At 32.2% G+C, this 10,927-nt stretch overlaps 1 long non-coding RNA gene across 1 annotated transcript; it reads right to left on the bottom strand.

The window, feature by feature from the left end:
- Positions 1-6,672: 6,672 nt before the first annotated feature.
- On the bottom strand, positions 6,673-10,574 carry LOC124536968. Its single transcript, XR_006966909.1, has 2 exons — positions 10,106-10,574; positions 6,673-7,879 (listed from the first exon to the last, which is right to left on the bottom strand). It is a non-coding gene; the product is annotated as an uncharacterized LOC124536968 (long non-coding RNA).
- Between the last annotated feature and the right edge of the window lie 353 nt (positions 10,575-10,927).

The following is a 10,927-nucleotide window of genomic DNA, read 5'->3' as shown; positions in this document are numbered from 1 at the left end:
ATCTAAGGATCGGTTAATATTTTTTACAACGGCATACGAGATGTCAACAAATTAAGATATCCAAAAATTGCGATCACTTTTGAGAATTGTGTTTGTTAATCATTATTGTTACAATTTTCTTTGTACAATTTTGATGTTCTTTGTTCTGAAGCAGATTATTATTTCTACATAATTTTCCAAGTCCATTAAGTAAATAGCAATTATAGAAGAGCAATTAGCTGTTAAGACTAGAAAAAGAGTTCCTTTTAATCCTATTCCAATACCGTGAAAGTATAAAGCAAATAAAAAGTGAAATTCTTAGTAACTCAAAGCTTGAATGTTATATAAGTAGGTACGATATCAAAGGGTTATTTTAAAACGTATTCCAAGGATTATTGATTGCGGAATTATGCTATCCTGCGTAGTAACGAGTAATGTACCTTTTAAGTAGAAAAATATTTATATTATTTACGCCGAGGAATATTATTTTAATTATTGTGAAATGCTATGGTGCCGAGATAGCCCAGTGGTAATAACACGTGCATCTTTACTGATGATTGCGGGTTCAAACCAAGACAAGTATTCAGGAAACCTGCACATGTCTGATTTAATAGGAATTCTGCCACATGTGTATTCCACAAACCCCATTGGTACAGCGTAGTGGAATATGTTTCGAACCTTCTCCTCATAGGGAGAGGCCTTAGCCCAGCAGTGGGACAGGCTGTTGACATTTACAGGCTATTTTTGTCGTTGTTGTAAATAATCTTAAAATAATAATAACATTAAATGCTTAAATCAATACAAATATGAATTAAAACTAGTTATTGTTTAAATCTTGACCGCGTGGAATGGTGGCAAGAATGTTAGAAAATGAAATGCTTAGAGTATATAATGTCAAATCGGAGGTATATTAATATCCAGCATTAGCATATGAGCAAAACCTTATCATAATATGCTTCGTTCAAGTCGACATTTGCAATTAGTTCTAAAACGTAATTTCACAAGATTAATTGGACGTAAATAATCTGTAAAGAACCTCATTAGTCATTTTATTGGCTTAGGTAATAATATCAATTGTACTTATTATAAAAAAAATATTTTTGTTATCAATTGTGATGTATTTATGTTTTGGACTTCCGTCTCTGCGTAAGTTAACTAAGTCTCCCATATATTCGTTACGATCTGCCCGACTCGTGTTCTCCTTACGAGACTTCTCATGCTACACAAAGCCATCGATCGCGGTTGCTATCACAACACAACCTGCTAGAATAATCTATTATTAGAAATCGAAAGTTACATTATGAAAAAATACGTAACTGTTCCGTCCCTTTTTGTGAAATCAGTACGATAGGTTGCTTTAAACAGAGACGAAAAATAATGTAAAAACACATTGATTAATTGTCACATAAAAAAAGTAAAATTATCCGTATGTACATTAATTAATATACAGTATCGTACATAGTATACATGTAAAAATTAAACATCTGATTATATACATATTTATAATAATGTAGAGCTAACTAACTAGTAGATAGGTAGAACAGGTAGATATGTAGGTACATTTTTCTGGGTCATTCTAAGTAACTTATATGTTATTCCAGAATCCAGACTACCACCTATCAATGTACTAAATTTCATCCGTTCAGCCGATCCTGTGTAGTTGTGTGGCAAGCATCCATCCAAGCCTTTGTGTTTATAATATTGATATGATTAAATTTCAATTCAATAAAATAAGAAACATCATATGCATCGGAGAAATAAGTAAGGCTCGCATGTCATTCAATTCACAACAATCAATTTTAAGATACTTTATATTTTTGGTGTTTTCATAGGATTTTCATTTCTATGTTGAATGTATTTGTAACATTGTATTGCTTGCTACTATTTGCTATATATGTATTAACTACTATGATTTTTAAAGTTGACAGAAAATAAGCTAAATTATGTAGATGTAAACATGATAACTACGTTATTACCTATATATATATTTGTTTAACAGCAAATAATGTCACATTGTATACACACGAAAAGTAAAGGTAAACTAATAACACCAAGTTTCCGATTTTCCAAGTCAATAAATCCTGTGCATCAAAGTCTTCCTGAACACGGTATCCATTTCTATAATAAATTTCTCTGCCTGTTTTTTAACATTGTCTATTATTTTTTTAATATGTGTGTACAATGAATGATTAAATCTTATGTTTAAATAAATAAGTAAGGTAAAGAAAAAACCAAAAAGGATATATCCCCAATTTTTATTTTATTAGTAATTATTAAGTAAATCTGTCGCAAAGGAACTAAATATACCCCTCTCTTAAGATGGTGGATTGGAGGTATATTTTACTTCCGCCGACCACACCTTAATACTAATGGTTGGTCATCACGAGACCGCTTTAGTATACTAACGTGACGCTGCGACGAATGCTCCACTAATAAGGAGGTCCTCAAGTACAGAGTGGTTCACCTAGCCCTGGTGACGCTTATGAAGGTTGGTGAATGTCTTCCTCATCTTCACCAAAGTCATTGGGTACCGAGGAATGATATGCATTGCTTTTTGCAACTTCGAATATTTTGATCTATATATGTCAAAGATTACAAACATCATTAGATTACAATCTATCTAGTGTGATTGTAAACTGTCGAAATATTGTGAACCGTGATAATACTGTTTACAATTTAACGCATTACTTTTCTTTAGATTTCTTTAGATTACTTGGTGGTAGGGCTTTTGCAAGCCCGTCTGGGTAGGTACTACCCACTCATCAGTTATTCTACCGCCAAATAACAGTACTCAGTATTGTTGTGTTCCGGTTTGAAGGGTGAGTGAGCCAGTGTAACTACAGGCACAAGGGACGTAACATCTTAGTTCACAAGGTTGGTGGCACATTGACGATGTAAGGAATAGTTAATATTTCTTACAGCGTCATTGTCTATGGGTGATGGTGACCACTTACCATCAGGTGGCCCATATGCTCGTCCGCCAGCCTATAACCATAAAAAAAAGATTACAGTCTAGCATAATGTAGCATACAATTTTACTATATTGCTTATTTATGTAACTAATTTAACTTAATGTTTCACAACAGGATCCCAGAAAGCGTTCAAATGCCTCTGTTGCCAAATTTAAATTTAAAAAAAATATTAAGGAACGCTTGTGTGCAAAAGTTTATTATTCAATTAATGAATTTATGATCGATAGCACACCTCGGGAATGAAACGATCGCCTCCTGGCTATTTCATCTCATATTAAATTGTTTATTTATATAATATATAAGACAAACAAAAAACCCGCTAAGTTTCTTCTCAGGTCAGGGTATTTTCTTTTCCGAACCGGTGGTAGTGTTTCAATTGACCATCAATAAGAAAGTGTAATTGCTTCTATATTGAATAAAGTTATTTGAGTTTGAGTTTGTTATATTATTCAAAATGTAGCTTACGGATAAAACGAAACCTCGTGATTATCGTGCGTTGGATAAATATGCTAAAATATCAAGTAACATGTCGTCATATAAAATCGTATATTCCTTTTTCTGAAATTATTTCTTCAGATAAAGATTTGTTTGTAGTAGATGTTGTCGTTACAAAGTTGATTAACAGCGTAAAGTTGTGCCTTTATGATTGGAAAGCAACCAATATAGTTTCTTGTTCTGCGGAATTTAAAATGTTTATTATACACAAGTATGCATATCCACTTACGATTTTTTTATATGGTTAACACTAACATATGTATATGTATGTAAAGTAATAAAATTTTACTTATATACCTTACTTACCCTACTAAAAGCTGAACTCAGTATTGATTAATGGGACAAAAGAAATACATTACACTAGAGTTGATTAAACTTCAGTTGTTTTTACAGGTCAAATATTGCTAATAAATTTTAAACCACTGAACCAACAACAACAACAACACCAAGAGCCTGTAAGTTTCCCACTGCTGGACTAAAGCCTCCTCCTCCTTTGAGGAGAAGGTTTGGAACATATTCCACGACGCTGTTCCACTGCGAGTTGATGGAATACAAATGTGGCAGAATTTCGTTGAAATTAGTCACGCGCAGGTGTACTCAGGATGTTTTCCTTCACCGCCGAGGTGAATTATAAATTAAGCACACGAATATTCAGTAGTGCTTGTCTGGGTTTGAACCCGCTATCATCGATTTACACACGTTCTAACGACTGGACCATCTCGCCTCTGAACCGAATACATTGAATCCTTATAGATGATTTTTTTTTAGTATTTATGCATAGTGTTTAAATATAATGTTTTTGATTTTGTAACGCAATCGACGGCGTAATCTTTATTAGTAGTTTTTATGACATGATTATTTTTATCAGATGTCGGAAATATTCCTGTAGTGTTTTATTGCTTTGTGCTTGTAACGGCTTTGTGTATCGTATTTACCATTACATAAAAACTAGCAAAGTACCTATTTAAACGTAACAATTTACATTATATAAAAAAAATTATGTAATAAAATTATTTTTCTATAAGAAGATAGCATAGATTTCTTCTTTTGTCTACTATAAAATTACACCCCAAAATTATGACTTTTTTGTGATATACATTCTTCATTCGACTTCATCGTTCTATTTGGTAGATCATAAGAAAATATGTCCTGATGTCCTGTTTTTAAATGCGTTATTTTTTAAGTTATCAAGAACATTAATACTTACTAACGCAGTCATATTCCAACTCATAGGATTATAAGATCTACGTGTTTGTTCAAATGTGATCAATCTTGTACAGTTGTTAGCCTTCTAAATAAATGTTTTTAATTTTTGACATCGGAGACATATACATACATCGCTATCATCGCGTCGCGTCGGTTCCTTCCATGGGATAAGTATTCCCCTATTTAAATGTCTTTTAACATCATTTGACCTTGATATTATTTCTCACCGTACAGTAAAGTGTTAAATATGAATATTCCATTGTAGTTTGGGTGGTTTTATAGTTTGGTTTATTAGCCATTATTTGGTCTCTTGGATTTTTTACTGGAATGATAATAAACGATACAAAAACTATACGATTTTTATAGGAACTTTTGAAATTTTTTTTGAGTACAAAATCGAATCTTATTTAATTCCACTATTTGATTCCGTAGTAATCAAAATATTTTCCATGGAATAAATGTCAGGAGTACTTATGAAACTTGCTATTTCTTCAAAATAGATTATATTATATTGAGATATAATAATATATGCAAAACATAAATAAATATATACTTTAAAGTTCTGAAAATAAATACAATAATAATTTGAACGCTTCAAATTAATTTGACGACGATATGTAGTATCTACCTTTTCTAATTTATTATCCCCGTAAATCCCGTAATTTATATCCCTATCTCATTATCCCGGTCCCATGATACCTCTATGTCAAAATTCGTTACGATCGGTTCACTGGTTTGGTCGTGATGAGGTAACATACAGGCAGACTTTCTGTCTGGTGGTAATATGAAAATAAAAATCACGACCCCCGTTGTCGAGTAGTGTGTTGTCATGGTTACGCCACATCGAAGGAAGTGGAAGAACCGGGTTCGATTCCCGACCGTGTCGATGTAGAAAAAGTTCATTAGTTTTGTGTTCATGTTGTTTTGATTTTCCATAACACAAGCGCTTTAGCTACTTAGATTGTGATCAGAGTAATGTCTGTGATGTTGTCCAAATTTTTAAAAAAAATATTCATATACGTATGACGTTTTTTTATGCTCTGTTCGAATCGTTCGCTAGAAAATTTAAACAACTAGTTCATCCAATCGATTTCGGACAGCGTGTTATATGATACACTCGTTGTATGCATGACAGGTCTTCTGTTCTAGAACTTTCGAATCGATAGTCATTTGTTCCTTTCCAACTTAGCCCTAAAGAGGATCGATATAAATAAATCCTATTTCAATATGACGTATTTTCACACGTCGACATTCGAAAAATCAATAATCATTATTTATTGAAGAGCAAATACGAATTAGTATGTTTTTTATGACCCTTATTTACAAATTTAGTTCACAAAAATTGGAAACAGTTATCAAACAGATGTGAAAAGATGCTGCACTGTTCTGTCTGTTCAAACATAGATCGTGATTTCATTTAATAAAATGTTAATATTGTAAATAATATAATTAATTAAACATTGTAACTTAATACGTATTACGCAAGAAGCGGGTCAATGACTTAATTTTGCGACGTTTGCATTTTCATAATATTATAATAATTTCATAATTAATTTATATGTTCATTTCTAGCATTGGTTTAAAATGACGATGATGAGACAATTTTTCTTGTAAATAAATATTAGAAAGTAAATACATTTTGCCATCAAGATATCCATACGTTATTGAATTTTTCACAGATTTTCCATATCAAAAACAATAAGAATACATTACAGAACATTTAATATAAGGTATGTCAATATTACACTTACCTTATTTAATATATAATACATTTAGAAACACTTGTCACAAAACAATAAAAAGATCGCCTTAATTATTTGAACATAAATCCATAACAAATCTTTTATAAGTAACGTATACTTAAAAATCTATAAATATAAATCCTTTGTATTCCATTTATGTAACAAAATCCTCTGCCAATAGATAAAAAAGGGATTCGTATTTGTGAATTCATATCACAGATTAAAAAAACACGTTAATTAATTTCAATCCAATACATAGATTCGAATAAAAGTATAAATCTTGAATTATAATATTTATTTGTTTTAAAATAACTCAATGGTCATTGTTTTCATCCATAGACAACTTCATGTTATTGTTTTTATTTTGCTCCTCAATTCCCTATATATGTTACGGTTAAAGTTATTCCCTAGTCAATATTACTTTCGCCTGGCAATATGTCCAGACTAAATACTAAACAACTTAGGTTAAGTAAGTGTGTCACCTGGGAATATGTTTCATAGTATGTTATACTTATACTTATATATCTCAACAGTGATAATTTATTTATAACAAAAGTAGGATGTTACGTTTACAAGAGTAAAGTCAACGAAACCTTTGTTTTAGTCAAGGTTTTACAAATTCTTTTGAATTATTTTTTATTAAAATAAGTTATTTTTAACAATGTAGGTCGCCAGCTGGTCAAATATATGTATTTTATAATTAATTGCTGTGCGTGCATTAACTTCCCAACTATTATTCACTACGATTTATATATGTCAGCAATTTTGCATAATTTTTCGGTTTTAGTTTTGTCAAATATATTTTTTCAGCTGAAACTAATCTTGACCGGGATAGAAACCTGACTGTAACATATACAATTAGTGACGGAAATTCTAACTTGAAAAGGAAAATATATGAAACTGTAAATTAATATTACATTTTATTGTTCGTCAACATTTTAATTAGATACGGTTCTTGATTTCTTTGTTTATAATAAGGTTTATAATTATAATATAGTTATTTACAGTACGTATGCAAGAGAATACATCTTTATTTATAATAAAACTGTATTACAGTAAGTATAATCTAGAAGAACTTTTATTACATAAATAGTAGAAATACCTTATGAATTCGTTAACAAATATTATAACTAATTGTTACAAAATATCGATTCTAGATAATACTATTATATTATAAGAGTTTATACAATAGGTTTTATATTTTCAAGGAACAAGATCAAGTGAGATGAACTTAACAAAAATGTTAATACATTTCGAATTTAACTTTCGATCAGAGTTTCAACTGCTTTCCGAGTGTTTGTCACAGTGCTGTACAAATGAAAGAACAAGTACAGAAGTAATCCCACGCACACAATGAAAAACAATATACAAAAACACACGACGCACTCCGACACGTATATCCTTATTCTCTCCGCTCGACTGACTCTACTCACTGGGATGTCCACGCTCGAGTAAGTCCACATTTGATTAGGGTTCAAATGTGCTCTGGAAAAGGAATTTATTGAAATAAAATACAGGATAATGCGAGTCTTGCAGATTATTTAAGATAATATATTATTTTAAGAACGATTTCCATTATTTAAATTATTCTCTAATAAGCCCGTCTGGGTAGGTACCACCCACTCATCAGTTATACAACAACAAACAGCCTGTAAATTCCCACTGCTGGGCTAAAGGCTCCCCCTCTCCCTTTGAGGAGAAGGTTTGGAACATATTCCACCACGCTGTTCCAATGCGGGTTGGTGGAATACACATGTGCCAGAATTTCTATGAAATTTGTCACATGCAGGTTTCCTCACGATGTTTTCCTTCACCGCTGAGCACGAGATGAATTATAAAGACAAATTAAGCACATGAATCAACAGTGCTTGCCTGGGTTCGAACCCGCAATCATCGGTTAAGATGCACGCGTTCTTACCAATGGGCCATCTCGACTCATCAGTTATTCTACTGCCAAATTACAGTACTCAGTATTGTTGTGTTCCGGTTTGAAGGGTGAGTGAGCCAGTTTAACTACAGGCACAAGGTACATAACATCTTAGTTCCCAAGGTTGGTGGCACATTGACGATGTAAGGAATACCTACTTAGTATTTCTTACAGCGTCATTGTTTATAGGTGATGGTGACCACTTACCATCAGGTGGCCTATATGCTCGTCCGCGAACCTATACCATAAAAACAAAAAACAAAGCACGGGTGCAATGCTGATACTAAAAACATCATCGTAATTCAAGGAATATTCTAAAGAAATCGCTGTTGTCGAGATTTGAGAACAAATTCATTGATTCACTTTTATATTAGAGTTTATGTCATCCGTTTAATTGATTCTTTCTTGCTGACTGACTACGTATTGGTGGCCATTGGCAACGGTAAAGCAAACCGCGTATGACATATCATAGTGTTTATGTGTGTGTGCAAACACAAGTGACATATCTATGTCCTTACCGATGGTTCGTTCAGATTACCGGTCCAATCTGTTACGACCAGAGAGGGATCACTCATATAATAGGTTATACAAACTTTCTGAGAAACGGCTTATATTTTTATCTAATACTCGTAATTTGAACTTTGTACCTCAATATCAGCAACCATACAATTAACTATTGTGCCAATGAGGTAATGATCTATATCAAACAAGATTATTCATAATCACGTATTGAGTAATATTGTTGTAATAAAGGTCTTGAGGACCAGGAGGTAGAGAACGATGGATGGATTGTGTGAAAGAAGATATGGTTAGAAAGAATGTTACTTGTGAGACGTCCGACAGAGAAGTATGGAAGGAGAAGACATGCTGCGCCGACACCAAATAAAATTGGGATAAGGGCAGGAGAATGATGATGAAATATTAAGTAATTTATATTTGGTAATAAGCAACATTGATCTTATTTCTGGAGAATTGTGTTGGTCTAATCTGATGGCTAAAGGTAGCAGCGAGCGCGCTAATTGGTCAAATCTAAAAGCGCTCTTCCTGTTACACACTTCCGTCCCCTTTCACGAAATCTTTACCAAGAATTGCAGGGGAGCGAGAAAAAAGATATCTCATATCAAGCATATAGTAAAGATATTAAGCCAATATAAAATGTTACCGATAGTCATACAAAAAATAATAAACCAAGTAAATTATGTTCGCTCGAAATGATTGCAGGAATGCTAGAATTAAAATATTCCGTTCGTATTGTATATTTTTCTTTAGCTTAGATTCGATTTGGTTAACAGTTTATTGCTTTACTAACTGAACTTGTGGTTTTAGCCGCGATTTATAATACTTTACCAATAGCACTTTTTCACTAGCAATTTTAGCCCCTTGGGGGCGAATAAAAAAATAACCTATTTTCTCCTATTTTCCTTCGAAATTCAAACTATCTCCATGTCATATTTCTTCTATATCGGTTCAGCAGTTCAATCGTGAAGAGGTAACAGACATAACATTCGCGTTTATTATTATCACGTTGAGTTCTATAAAGCTAAAGGATCGAATGAATAAGTGTGATATATAAATAATATCGAAACAGGTTAGAAACAGGTCGACATTTTGTCTGCGAGAATTTTAAACGGCGATTTGTACAAAAATTGACTCATCCGCTAAATAAATATCGATATTTTTAGTTATTATGTTTAATTTGCATTTTAACACGATAGGTTATAACAATCAACATTACAAAAACTGTTTTGGTTAAACGTGTAAATAAAGAAAATGTTATAAGTTACCATTTTAGGAAATATCTTCTTGATGATCACAATTTTATATTTATTCTATTCTTCATATTTATTTGCCTTGTCCATATACAAATGTTAACTATAATCGGTAAGCACACATATGTTATAGCTTGATATTTATACACAATGTCACTTGAAGTTCTAATGATATTTCTTGTCACGATTTTTCCGGCTGTTTTTGTACCGACGCGGCTCGTCGCTTGCGCAGCATGCGACCGAATGATAACATTTTATTGGTTATAACAAGTTCGTTTCATTGTCTTATGTGCAAACTTGATAAGAACATATGACATTTATTGTTTTATTTAATTACGGCGCTCCGTTCGCGTTGTCTTAAGCCTGTGCAAATTGCTTTGACAAATTTCCATTAGGTACACGAGATAATTATAACATTCAATGTCAACTGTGTTTGTGTAAGTTATTTATATTTAAAATTAAATACCGAATCATCGTGGTCACGCGTGTTGAATAAATAATTTTAAGGAAGTCATATCGTTGATATCATTGTTTTATACATACATTATTATGAAATAAAAATTGTTTACGGATTTACAGTTATTATAAAAGTGACAATAGAGGTATTATCTAAGAATTTCGTAACTCGGTGCACAACACGAGCTTGAAATATCAGATTGTGATACACGATATTGACTCTCAAAATTATACGATACACGGTCCAAATTGGCGTGTCACTGTTAAGGTTGTCAATATTTCACGAGTGAGATACGAAGTGAATTCTTACAGAATCGCACTACTTTATGTGTATTTCATATAGCATTAACTATATATACGTATTATTTATATATAGGAGTG

This window comes from Vanessa cardui, chromosome 17 (assembly GCF_905220365.1).
Source record: "Vanessa cardui chromosome 17, ilVanCard2.1, whole genome shotgun sequence".
In the NCBI taxonomy this organism is placed as follows: domain Eukaryota; kingdom Metazoa; phylum Arthropoda; class Insecta; order Lepidoptera; family Nymphalidae; genus Vanessa; species Vanessa cardui.
The sequence above is the reverse complement of the archived record's forward strand: the minus strand, read 5'-3'. Positions and strand labels throughout refer to the sequence as shown.